The following is an 11,474-nucleotide window of genomic DNA, read 5'->3' as shown; positions in this document are numbered from 1 at the left end:
ATCAATATTGGTAGGTCTAAGAGCTTTCTAATACTGGCCTAAAGCCAAGAGTCTCAAGGCCTTTGGAACCTGTTGTGATTGTATTCTTCTACTAACCTGAATTATAGACTTTAACTTTCCAAATATGAATCTGTGTGGTCTGAAAGCTATTGTAATGGATCTTTGATCCAGTAAAGCAGTAAGATTGGCTTTGGGATGAGTATAAAGAGGTATAGGAATGGGGGTGTGTGTGTATGGTTGACCTCAGTTTGTTGTTGTTATGTGCCATCTAGATACCTGCAACTCATAGCAACCTTATGCACAACAGCCCTAAACCCTGCTCTATCCTGTGCCAATCTCATTGTCTCTGACACACCTACCCCATTACCCCAGTCACTGAATCAATTCACCTCATTGAGGGTCTTCCTCTCTTGTATTCTCGCTCCACCCTCCCAAGCATGATGTCCCTCTCCAAGGACTTATCCCTCCTTGCAACATGTCCAAAATATGTCAGACGAAGCTTCAGAATCCTTGCTTCCAAGGAGCCGCCTGGCTTCACCCTTTCCAGGATGAACTTGTTTGTTCTCTTAGCAGTCCATGGTATATTCAATACTCTTCTTCAGCACCACAGCTCAAAGGCAACAATTCTCCTTCTCTCATCCCTAGTTCAGCTCTCCGATGCATAGCAAATGATTGCAAACACCATTTCATTGAGGGTCTTCCTCTCTTGTGCTGTCCCTCCACCCTCCCAAATATGATGTTCCTCTCCAAGGACTGGTCTCTTCTTGCAACATGCTCAAAGTGACCTCATAGGAAATGGTTTTGTGCTGTTGGTGTTGTTAATGGGGATAGTTTCCCTTTGTAACGTTGGTAAATGTGAGATATGGTTGCCCTCATGTGTCCCGGGCTCTTTTTTACAGTAGGTCAGGGCTCAGGTCTACTGTTTTCAGGGTCAATAGGAGTCACAGTTGACTTCAAGCATGTAACAGCAACAACAACTTTCACACAATGCATTGAGAACTTTCTCATCATTGTAAATGTGTATACAATATATAAACCAAAGGTAAATACATAGTTTGAGTCCACAAGATGCTTCATGTCCAAGGTCATCAGTCAAAGCTGGATGTTCAGGTTCAGCAGCAAATTTGAAAAGAGTACAAAGAGATACAGGAAGCTTAGACATCACTTTATTGTAGTTCACACATACTGCAGGGAGGAGAGGCAAGCCCAGTGGGACGTTTCCCACAAAATTCTTAAAATGCAGAGGACAAAGGTGCCATTCTGCCATGCTTGCACACTAATCACTAACTTCATCATACTATGCACCTGCAAAGTTACACTTGGCTTTAAATAATACTGATTTTAGCAAAATAGTACTGTGTTTGCTCAAACACAGCAACAATTCATCTTAAAATGGCTTGTCATGTATATAAGGCCCATTACAGTATCCAAATCTGCCTATCATGAATATACAGGACCTAACAATATCCTGGAAGCAGGAGCGGCATCCACTTCCGAAATGGCTTGCCTCTGGAAACTCTATGTATGAACAGTGCTCAGGCATTTTGTTCGTAGGGTTGCTATGAGTCATCTACGACTCGACGGCACCTAACAACAACAATAATATCCTACACTGTTTTTCTTTTGAGGAGCAGCTGGTGGATTCAAACTACCTGCCTTTAGGTTGGCAGTGCAGCTCCTTATTCACTAAAGCATCAGAGTTCCCTAAGTTGCAAAAGGAGTTACCAAAAAATAGTTCTTCTTATGCTGAGAAAATATTGACTAAACTCTACTCTGAGACAGGCAATTTAATATGCAAATATTATCTTTAACCTTGATTCCTCTCATTGTGAAAGTTCATGTTGTAAAAACCCAAACATACCTACTTAATTGTCTGGGGTTTTTAAAAAGTTATATCATCTATTATTTGAGTTGCAACTCCTATTTCTTTAGGATATATTCCTAGTGGTTCAATTATGAGATCAAATGGCATTTCTATTCTCAACTTCTAAGAAATTTCCAATAGCTTTCCATACTGGTTGTGTATCATTTTTCTAAAAAAATTTTATTTTATACTGGTTTATTTACAAAAGTTGAATACATTATTTTTCTCATCATATCTTTCCCATTTCCTGAAGAAATAGGAGTTGCAACTCAAATAAGTAGATGTGCAATATGTTTATTTCAGCATTATTTACAATACCAAAGAACTGGAAACATGGATGATTCTAGAAGAAATCCTGTAGAGTAAGTCAGTTGTAAATGGACGATTATAGTATTATATCATTATTATAAAAAGCTAAGGAAAGTCCTACACACAGAATCATTATTGGGTAGTTGTCAGAGACAGGAAGGGAAATTAGTTGTCATCTAGATTCCTTGTGGCCCTATGAACAAAAGACATGAACATTGTCCTATTTTGCACCATTCTCACCATCTCTGTTACACTGAAGCTGTCCTTTGTTACTGTCGTTGTGTCAATCCATCCCATTTGCTTTGTCACTTTTCTCTGACCCTCCACCATTCCCAGCATGATGTCTTTTCCAAAGGACAGGTCATTCCTGACAATGAATCCAAAGTCTATGATAGGAAGTTTCACCACCTTGCCTCTGGGAAGCACCCTGGTTACACTTTCTCTAAGACAGCTTCTCAGTTTATACATAGGTTTTGCATGACCACATTTAAGTGTTCTGGGATTCTCATTCTTCTCAATTTTATCTCTAATTTTTTTATGATCCACATAGTCAAATGTCTTTGCATAATCAATAAAGCACAAGTAAACAGCTTTCTGGAACTCTCTGCTTTCAGCCAAGTTCCATCTGATGTCAGCAATGGCATCCCTTGTGCCATAACCTCTCTGAGTCTAGCTTGAATTTCTGGAAGTTTCCTGTCAATGTACTGCTCCAGTCATTTAAAGATAATCTTCCGCAAGATTTTACTTACATGTAACAGTAATAGTTGTTTGAATAATTTCCATATTCTATTGAATCACCTTTATTTTTGGAATGGAAACAAATTTGGATCTCTTTCAGTAGGTTTGGGCAGGTAGTAATTTTCCAAATTTCTTGGCATTGAGTAGTGAGCATGTCCACGTTAGTGTCTGTCTGCTAAAACATCTCAATTGGTGTTATCTGGGATATTAAAATTTTTTTTTGCCAATGCCTTCAATATCACTTGAACTTCTTGTTTTATTACCATTGGTTATTGATAATATGGTACTTCCTGAAATGGTTCAGAGCCAAACAATTGTTTTTAGTAAAATGATTCTATGTATTTTTTCATCTTCTTTTGATGCTTCATATATCATTCAAGATTTTGCCCAAAGGATGGATCCTCAGTATTGCACCTCAGGGCTTGAATTTTTCTTTGGTTCTTTCTTCCCTTTTGATTTTCTCACTTCAGCTTTTTTTTTTGGTCATTTTATTATTATTTTTTTTTTTGCGTGTACTGTAAAATTGGATCTGACTGGTACGGGAGGAGATTGCCCCTCCTTCATCAGCAGAGAATCTTGTGGATTTGAACCACATACCTCTGGGATTGCAGTGCAGCTTCTTGCCACTAGGCCACCAGAGCTCCTCACTTGAGCTTTTTGCATGTTTGTTATAATACTTTGTTTTGTTTTCATGTGTTAGCCTTTGAAGTCTCTATTCATCTCTTTTACTTCAGCATTCCTTCCCTTTGTTTTGGCCACTCTTTGTTCTGGTGCAATTAGTCTTTCTAACACCTATTTTTTGTCTTTTCATTCACCTTTATGACTTTCTCCACCCTTCACTGTTGATGCTCTTGATATCATCCCATAACTCATGTGGTCTTTAGTCATCAGTGTTCAGTAAGTCACATCTTTTTTTTTTTAGATGATCTTTAAATTCTTGTGGAATAGATTGAAGAGACAGAGAAGTAAAAGTTCTAAATAGATAAGTTATGTGAGCAGAATGGTAAACACAAAAGGAGGTGGTAAAGTTTAATTAACAAATTAATTTGAAATATTAAAATTAATGTCATAAAACATAGTATGTAGGAGTAGTTGGATGAAAACCCGTATTCTTTTTAATATCTTTTTAATCCATATTCAGCTTTATTCTGAATGAATGATATATCATATCAAGAGTGCAAGTCAAAAGAGTAGGAAAAAATAAAGGGGCCTATTATGAAAGTTCCATGGCAGGTGAAAGTGAGGGCACAAGGTTAGGATTCCCGTTTAGAGAAGGTAATATTCTCCAGATCATGGATGCCATTTTTTGTCAAGAATTTGAAAGCTGAAGTTGGAGGATTGAGGATGAAGCGTTTCTTGAGCTCCTCTAGACATGTCCTAAGTAGCTCCATTCCTTATCTCGTGAGATAGTTGGCGTATAGGATACTGAGAGTCAGGAAAGCAGCGTAGCCATGGGCTGCAAAGGGGGCCTTTGCCAAGGCCAACAAGTAGTCCATACAGTGGAGCACCGGCCCCTCGTGCTCATCATGGCCAGCCAGGAGGAGGCTGACATGGTACGGAGTGCGTCTCCGCAGGCATCAGCCAGGTCCCGGAGGGTGCAATTAGCTGCTGTTGCGAGAGAGAATTCATAACCATTTCACATCTTGTAAAGCTGTATATTTTTCTGAGTATATCCTGCAAACTGTACAGTGTCACCAGTTTCTCCAACACACAGAAATGAGATTTTTTTTTTCACTCATCTTAAACATCTTGTGGTCATCCATCATCTGGACAGTATTACTAGCAGCCACTCGGTGGGAGGCGACCAAGACGTCGTAGGGGCCTTGAACGCCGATAAGGTACTCCACAGAGCAGGGGGGCAGAAGGGGCGGATGCAACAAAGTGCGGGTATTGCTAGCTAGTCAGCCTCACTCGTGAGACAGCACAACCAAGCACAACTATTTTTAATCTTTTATTAAAATTAAGGAATGCCAAAGAAGAAAAAAGAATAAATTTTTGTTTTGAAATAGAAAAAAGGTATCTAAAATTGTAACTATATTAAGATTTATGAATTTGTAGCCCACATTGTTGTTGTTGTTGTTGTTATGTGCTGTTGAGTTGCCTGCAACTCATAGCAACCCTATGTACCACGGCCCTAAACCCTGCTCTATCCTGTGCCAATCTGTCCCCAACACACCCACCCCTATTACCCCAGTCACTGAATCAATCCACCTCATAGAGGGTCTTCCTATCCTATGCTGTCCCTCCGCCCTCCCAAACATGATGTCCCTCTCCGAGGACTGGTCCCTCCTTACAACATGTCCAATATATGTCAGACAAAGCTTCAGAATCTTTGCCGCCAAGGAGCAGCCCTCTCCAGGTTGAACCTGTAGCCCATATTAAAATAGTTTTAAAAAAATCTTTTGGAGAAGCAATGTTTTTTGACCTAGGATTTTGGCTGGCTTTAGCCAAACATAAAAACCCCACTTAACTCAAATCCACTAGTGGCCATAAAGTCAGAACCAACTCATAGCCTGAGGGGATTTCAGAGGCCTAAATTATATGGAAGGAGATTGCTCATATTTCTCCCAGGGAATAACTGGTGGATTTGAATTTCTTCCCTTCAGGTTGACAGTGCAACTCCTTACCCAGGTAAAATAAAAGTGAACTTGGTTAGTAGGGTTAGAAATGATGGAACAGAAAATAATTTAAAAAAAACCAAAAGGGCAAGTGGAGCCAATGGAAACATTTAGTGGTGATGTTTTAATGTGGAAATGAAATTTTACCCAGTCTTTCTCACTGCTATTGAGTTAGTGTCAACTTACAAAGATCCTCTACTGGGTTTCTGAGGGAGGAGAGTGCCAGTATCTCTCATCAAAGCAGCTGATGGAGCCAAACTCTTGACCTTTCTCGTCACAGGACAACTTTCTATATACTATATACACCAGAGCTCCGCGCATTCTTTATTGTTGATATGAACCACCAAGTCAGAACTGACTCGCCGCTGACTCTCCAGCAGGTTTTTAGGGACCATAAATCATTTGAGATGAGATTTTCCATCTTCCTTCCTAGGAGCAGCTGGTGGGTTCTAATTGTGTGCCCTTGGGTTCACAACTTGGCTTCTTATTTCTAGGTCACCAAAGTTCCTTCCACTCATTCTGTAGTCTATTTGTTGTTGCACTCTATGAACTTACCCATCCTTCCAGTGGGTTTTAAGAAGCAATAAATTACATGAGAAATTTATTATCCCCCCACCCCCCATTATGAAGCAGCTGGTGGATTTGAATCATGTGCTTTCAGATTTGCAGCACAGCTTCTTACTACCAGGGAACCAGAGCTGGATTTATACTAACGGATACTGTGTTTCAAAATATAAAGAAATGTCATTGCTCTTACTGTTATCATATGAATTGCATATGCTGTGTGTTGGAAACAATACTCTTGGATGGCTATGTCTCATATGTATCACATTTTATTAACATTTAACATTTCAAAATCATGTCTGAGAGTTTGAAATCAGAGGTACTTGGTGAATGTAAATAGACCAGTCTGACAGGGGAAACAATTCTGTTTGAAAGCTTTGACATGAGTCTGCTCTCCATGTTAAATTTCTTTAAAAAGCTGCCTTTTCTAACAGCTCCACTAACCTTGATGTGACCTGATCACAAAGTCTAAAGAAGAGATTTCTTCTAAGATCTGCCAGGTGCAGGATGTTACAATCTATTCCCAAAGGATCTTTCTACTACAGTAAAACAGATGCAAGATGTAACAGCTCCTGCCCAAAGGATATTGATACACAGCATTATCAATAATTTTTTATGATGGATGCTCAGAAACAGACATAATGGAGGAAACGATTTTACTAATAGGTTACCAGAAAAACCTGTCCTGTTACTGTCTTGAGACCACCTGTAATAAACTGAACACCATATGCCCTTCACTAGTCTTATAATACCACTTATATATTACATACTTATCTTTGGTTATACCTATATAGTTATATATAGGTATGTTGTTCTTGCTTGCTGTAGAGTCAAGCATGACTCATAGTGGCACTATGAACAAAAGACCTGAAAGGTTTCTATAACTATTGTTGTTTCTCAAAGTTCATAGAGTTTCCAGAGACATGTTGTTTTGGGAGTGGAGATAGAAATATAGAAAGATAGATAGATGATAGATAGATAGATAGATAGATAGATAGATAGATAGATAGATAGACAGATGATAGATAGATAGATAGATAAAGATGTATCTATCTTTGCTAAATTCCCACATCCAGATACCTCACCTTTAACTCTTCTGATGATCTTTAAGTCAGTTATAAATTGTATAAGTTTTTGCTCATTCTGCAATTATATGAAATACATTATCTTTCATTGTCTGGTGGAGTGGTCATTTTCACTGTGTCTATGGTTATCTGCCCAGTACAAACCATCTCCATCCCTCAGGAAATCTCTTTTGATTTTACTTTAAGGATGGGGGCAAGTACTTTATGACAATCCTAGGTGCAGTTGTTTAAAAAAAGCAATCAGAAAATGAAAACAAGAGTGTAAGCTGTACTTCAATGACTATCATTGTTCAGTGTTTGTATTCTTTTACTGAAATGTCAGTTATATTTGTTGTAGAACTGAGGACATTGAAAACCCTGATAAAGGCATATCTTTATCTATTTACACAGAAAATACAAAGAAAAGGAAAAATAGAAAAACTTATCAAAATAATTTGAGTTTGTCTCTATGAGGTAGAATTACAAAGGCTTTGATCTTGAAACCTTTCTGAATTAATTACAAATTATCTAACATTTAATCACTTATTCCACTATTAGCTGCTGAGTATCTGCTCTGTGCCAAGGCTATACTCCTGAACAAAACAAATGAGTTACTTCCACAATCAGAACAGGCAATAAACGTTATTAAGAGTATTATCTGCTCAACCCCAAGCAATGAAGAGAAACAATGGGATAAAAAGAAGCATTTCTTCTTCATCTAAATAATTATTGGTCTCAGAATGTCACTTATTGTCTATGTGATATAAATATCAGTCTCTTACAGATACAGGCTTTTACTAGACTATTAACTCTTATCCTATTTCTAAGGGCAGGATAGAAATATTCAATAGAATATTTCCAGTAACATGATGATGGTTTCCCTCACTCTGGAATGATTTTTCTGGCTGCTATTCTGAATATAACTTTAAAAAGTGATGTTCATTGTCCTCACATAGAGCAGCTGGTGGATTCAAACTGCCTATCTTTGGGATGGCGGCACAACTCCCTACCCACTAGACCACCAGCGGTCTCTATATGTTAGTAAGGCCTTCCAGTTACTGAAATACAAAATACAAAAATATCTCTGTTAGATAGAAAAAAGAGTTGAGAGAGAAAGAGAAAGAAAGAAGCTGGTCGCAAGAAATAAACAGGACTTAGCTGAGAGAGACTCCAAGTGACTGCACTCAGAGAAGGTCAAAATGATGTGCTGGCAGACAAGGACAGTTTCTTTTTATAGGGGCTTTTAGGGAGGACTAGAGAAGATAGTAATTTGCTCAGAATTTGGGATGAGGGTCAGTTAACTTGGGTGTGGACTTTTATGATCAAGCCCAGAGCCTTAACAGGATCTGGTCCCTGGTTGCCTCATAGCCATTATGAGGCTTCTTCAAGGAGTAACCGTGACATTCTTCCTCCACCCACAATTTTCAAAAATGCTTGCCAACCTGGTTAAAATCACTGATCTTTTATAACATGGAACTTCTAGATACAGATATTGTCCTTGAAGTCAGTTGGTATAAATTGCACCAGTTACTCTTACTGTCATCCCCAGGTGTTCTATTTTTTTAAAAAGTACTAGTAACAACAAACTGTGCCTAAATCAGAAGAATGGGAATCCCTGAACATTTGATTGCACTTATGTGAAACCTATACTTGGACCAGGAGGCAGTCATCAGAACAGAGCAAGGAGATTTTTCATGGTTCAAAATTAGGAAGAGTGTTTACCAGGCATGTATTTTGTCTACGTCCCTTTCCAGTCTATATGCAGAAAAGATCACTCAGGAGGCTGGCCTGTGTGAGGAGGAATGTGGCATCAGAACTGGAGGAAGACTCATCAACAATCTGTGTTATGCAGATGACATAACCCTGCTTGCTGAAACTGAGGAGGACCTTTTCTTTGCTGTTTGGTGCCATCAAGTTGATTTTGACTCATAATGACTCTATGCAAAACATATCGAAACCCTGCTTCATCCTGCACTATCTTTAAAATTTCTACTTTGATCTACATGTTCAGTGAAATTCCAATACAGATATGAAATTCATTTTTTCAAGGAAACTGAAAGGGAGATTGTCAATTTATTTGGAGGGGCAAGAAAGAGTCTCTGAATAAGCAAAGCACTTCTGAGAAACAAAAATGAAGTGGGAGACACAGCACTCCTCACATCAAAACCTACTACTACACAGCAGTAGTAACCAAAACTGCATAGTACTGGTACAATGACAGGCACACAGACAAATGGAACAGAATTGAGAACCCAGAAATGGACCAAACTATCTATGGCCAACTGATATTCTCAAAGGAAATAAAACCTATCAAATGGGGAAATGGCAACCTTTTCAGCAAATGGTGCTGGCAAAACTGGACTGTTCTCTGAAGAAAGCTGAAACAGAACCCACGTCTCACACAATGTTGTTGTTGTTGATTGCTGTCAAGTCAATTATGATGAGTAGCAACCATATGAACAAAAGGCCTGAAGCCTTTTTATAACTGTTGTCACTTATCAAAGTTCATAGAGTTTCCAGAGGCATGTGGTTTAGGAAGAGGATGCCAATCCTTCAATATACAAAAAACAAAACAAAACAAAGAACAAACAAAAAAAATAACTCAAGGTGAATTAGAAACCTGGGAGTAAAGCTCCAAAACATAAAATTCACTAGGGGCAAACTGGGATCAAGCTTAGATGGCCTAGTCCATGGTATAAAGAAATGGCCAAATACAGCCAGAAATGCACAATCTGAAGAGGTTCAATTTGATGAATGGGACTATCTAAAGATTAAATTCTTGTGTGTGCATCTAAAACATTTTCCAACAGAGTAAAAAGAAAATCTACTGATGGGGGGGAAAAAAAACCATTTCAGACAAGGGTCTTACATGAAAATTTTCAGAATCTTACATGGCCTCCACAAAAATAGACAGATATCATAATTACAAAATGAGCAAAAGACATGGGAAGACTTTTCACAGAGGAAGATATTCGGATGGCCAGCAGACACTTGAAGAAATACTCCAAGTCACTGGCAGTAAGAGAAATGCAAATCAAAACCCACAATGACATACCATCTCACTCCAGTAACAGTGACAAAGTTTAACAGGACAACAAGTAATAAATGTTGGAGAGGATGTGGTGAGATAAAAACTCTTTTACACTGTTCAAGGGATTGTAAAATGGTACAACCACTTTGGAAAGCAGTTTGGCTTTTCCTCAGAAAGATGAACATAGAAATTCCATATGACACAGCTATTCCACTACTTGGAATATACCCTGAGAAAATGAGAACTGAGGCACAAATAAACGTCAATGTTTAAGTTGATTCTGACTCAGAAAACTACTATTGGGTTTCTATGGTTGTAAATACTAATAGGAACTAATTCCTCTTTCTTCCACTGAACTAACTGCTGATGAACTCAAACCACTGACCTCCTGGTAACAACCCATTACACCACCAGGGGCTTCTTTGGCTAACTTTAAAAAAACAGAAATTTGTTTTCCACAAGTTAGGAATCTGGAAGTCCAACTGCAGGGTCCTGGCTGTCAGGGAAGACTCTCTGCTCTGAGGGGAAGTCTTTTTCTTTTTTCATTTTTGTTTCTTTGGTGATCATGTGACACAAATATCCCCCTCTGTTTCTGCTTTTATATTTCAAAAGGGGATTACTTAAAGCTCATCCTGTTTTTTGTTGTTGATTGCTGTCAAGTTGAGCATGACTCATAGCGACTCTATGAACAAAAGACCTAATGCCTTTCTATAACTATTGCCATTTCTCCAAGTTCATAGTTTTCATAGGCATGTGGTTTAGGAACTGGATGTGACTCCTGCATCCAAACCTATTTTACAACTGAGAGCTCCACTAAACACTATCCACATTAGGAAACCATTATGGCACAAGGTTCAGCATCACAGCAAACCAGGATTACCTCAGTACAGCAAATTGACAGAGTGATATACAAAGTATAAGATTGTTCCTCCAAAATATAACAACACTAGTCTCACTTAACAGTGGTTAAGTGTCATCAAGTCAACTATGACTCATAGCGACCCCATGTACAACAGCCCTAAACTCTGCTCTGTCCTGTGCCAATCACACTGTCTCGGATACACCCATTCTGATTACCCCAGTCACTGAATCAATTGACCTCATAGGGGCCCTTCCCTTTCTGCGCTGTCCCTCCACCCTACCAAGCATGATGTCCCTCTCCAAGGACCTGTCCCTCCTTGCAACATGTCCAAAGTATGTTAGACGGAGCCTTAGAATCCTTGACTCCAAGGAGAAGCCCGGTTTGACCCTTTCCAGGATGAATCTGTTTGTTTTCCTAGCAGCCC

The 11,474-nt window shown here is 38.8% G+C and overlaps 1 pseudogene; it reads right to left on the bottom strand.

The window, feature by feature from the left end:
- Window positions 1–4,164: 4,164 nt before the first annotated feature.
- On the bottom strand, window positions 4,165–4,752 carry LOC102856470 (annotated as a pseudogene).
- Between the last annotated feature and the right edge of the window lie 6,722 nt (window positions 4,753–11,474).

Source organism: Elephantulus edwardii, unplaced genomic scaffold, assembly GCF_000299155.1.
Source record: "Elephantulus edwardii isolate Elephantulus edwardi_28Jun2011 unplaced genomic scaffold, EleEdw1.0 scaffold00513, whole genome shotgun sequence".
Lineage (NCBI taxonomy): Eukaryota > Metazoa > Chordata > Mammalia > Macroscelidea > Macroscelididae > Elephantulus > Elephantulus edwardii.
The sequence above is the reverse complement of the archived record's forward strand: the minus strand, read 5'-3'. Positions and strand labels throughout refer to the sequence as shown.